The 2,500-nt window shown below is 46.3% G+C and overlaps 1 long non-coding RNA gene across 2 annotated transcripts in view; it reads left to right on the top strand.

Annotated features, from left to right (window-relative positions):
• Positions 1-2,500, top strand: part of LOC135093841 (uncharacterized) — a 333,879-nt gene that overhangs the window by 260,102 nt on the left and 71,277 nt on the right. Inside the window, exon 5 of one of the 2 annotated variants that reach the window (XR_010263494.1) lies at positions 1,376-1,489. This is a non-coding gene — a long non-coding RNA (uncharacterized LOC135093841). Of the gene's footprint in view, positions 1-1,375; positions 1,490-1,615; positions 1,640-2,500 lie in introns of those variants that run through there. The other variant, XR_010263497.1, reaches the window with a different exon arrangement.

Below are 2,500 nucleotides of genomic sequence, written 5' to 3' on the forward strand. Positions count from 1 at the left end.
CAGGATTAGTTTACACCTGCCCATGTTTGTTTTGCTCGTTTGTGTGTTAGTGTGTTGGTTCGTATGTTGATGTTAGAGGTCGTGGGATGCAGGGTTCGGCCCTCCGCTAATGGACATTTTTTTTTTTTTTTTTTTTATCTTCAAGATCGTGTATCGTCTTTGGTACGCGAGGGTTGCCTGTCTGGTTGGTAGTTTGTTGCGTGAATGAATGGGTGAGTGAGTGAATGAATGGACAGTGGTGGTTGTGGTGGTGGTGGTGGTGGAGGAGGTAGTGGTGGTGTTGTTGATGTTGTTGTTGTTGTTGTTGTTGTTGGTGGTGGTGGTGGTGGTGGTGGTGATGTTCTTGCTTTTTCTGTTGGTACTAATGATGGTGATGATGATGATGATGATGATGATGATGATGGTGATGATGGTGGTGAGTGATGTACTTAATGAGCCTATCTAATGATTAATAGCTATCCTCTTACCTTCCTTCTCCTTTTCCTCCTCCCTCATCCTTCATAACCGATGCCCCCTGTGTCGCGCTGGTGTTCCCGGGGGGACTGTTGTCCTGTTGGGCAGCAGGCAGCGCCTCGTGGCCTTGGTGTTCACTGCACAACATCAAACAGCAGGAGGTGTTTGCTGGTCCCTAGACAGCTGCAGCCCCGCCTCTTCCCGCCCCAGCTGCTCCCACTGAACCCACTGGGCGTCTGTGGCTGACCTACCGCCCCTCCCCTCCCATGGATGATCTAACGACCCTTCCCTTCCTCTGGCTAGCCGCTGCCCCTCCCCCTCCCTTTAGCAGAACGACGGCCTGTGAGACGCCCCAGCTCCGCTGCTGCTGCTCCTGCTTCCTCTCGAGTTTCAGCGAATTAGTCTGTTGTGCATCACTAATTCGTAGCATATCATGTGTGTGTGTGTGTGTGTGTGTCTATATATATATATATATATATATATATATATATATATATATATATATATATATATATATATATATATATAGATAGATATATATAGATATATATATATATATATATATATATATATATATATATATATATATATATATATATATATATATATATATATATATATATATATATATATTTAGCTTGCATCTTTAGACAGAGTGGGATCAGCATGGTACTGAGGAAACTGAGGAGAGGAAAGAGGAGTAAGATGAAGAAGAATCTGAATTTACAAAAGCAGGAAAACCCGTATTGAGGTTTAACACAGCAGCAACACAAGAATCCAGACTGCGGAGGGAGGGCACAGGTTCAGCCACCGCAATGATGTGATTGTGTAAACTTCGATACTTTTTAATGTCACAATGTATGTCTGTGCGAGGTATACGAACCACCCAGGTTCACTCTTTTCTGCTCTCTCCTCCTCCCAGAGTCCAAGAGCAAGGATGAGTTTGCATGGGCCCTCCCTACCACCACTTTCCCCTCAAGGACACCGGCAACACACACTTCCCGTAATCGGAAGCTCCAAGAAGCCTTTCATTAAGGTGGGTCCAGAGGCTGCCCAAGTGGCGGTGTCACCTTTCCCACGCCACATTCCCCGCGCGCCCCAACACGCACTCCAACACTCACACCTCTCAAGTAACACCTCATAAGCGACCCTGGCTTGTAAGAATCGGCGTTCACTCGTGCGCCCAGTAAGTATATAAACATTGTTTTTGTGGCCGCCGGTCCCGTGTTTACGTTAGGCGGGTGGTTGTCTTGGCAGGAGTGGCGCGGTGTTGGAACTCGTGTGGCGGCTTGTCCCCGCGTTGCACTAAGGTGTTTATTCCTTTTTTGTTGCTGCTACCGTGCTGAGAGAGAGAGAGAGAGAGAGAGAGAGAGAGAGAGAGAGAGAGAGAAATTGTAATAATAAAGAATTTGAGACTGGATATTGTCACCAGTGCACTCTGTTGCGACACTTGTAACCTTAAATTTAGGTAACATTCTTCCAAAGTACAAAAAGTGACGTGGAGAAAACAGGTGTCCACCTTCTTCCTTAAATTGATGTAACTGAACAGAAAGACACTAGGACATGTCAGACGCATCCCTACGTTCCTAATGCTTTATCATTTAATTTTTAAGCAAAATGGAAGTATTGAACCACTGTCTTCCCTTTAGTATAGGTTACTCAGTGATAAAGAAAAGAACGAGTGTTCAGCTTCGTTTGAGTTCTCTGCTTGAGGACCTTCATGCTAGGGTTTACAGGCAGCGACTACACCACCAGGAAACAGTGGAGGATGGAAGCGGTACGGCAATGTGTATGAGTGTGTATGGTCAACTTCCTGTGTATGACAAGGAAGTGGCGACAGAAGGAAGGTGCCCGAGAGACACAACATTTTAGAATGTTCTTGCCTCAACAGATTCCCTCCTCCACAGGTGTGGCAACTTACGTATCATTGCAATCTGAATCCCTGCAATCCGTTGCTCTGACTCCCGCTTGTTTGGTGCTCCCCGAGTAGTAGCCAGCAGGCCCCGGCTGCTGCCTCATCCCGGCACGACGCCAGGACGGAAATGTA

The sequence above is a fragment of the Scylla paramamosain genome, chromosome 3, assembly GCF_035594125.1.
Source record: "Scylla paramamosain isolate STU-SP2022 chromosome 3, ASM3559412v1, whole genome shotgun sequence".
Lineage (NCBI taxonomy): Eukaryota > Metazoa > Arthropoda > Malacostraca > Decapoda > Portunidae > Scylla > Scylla paramamosain.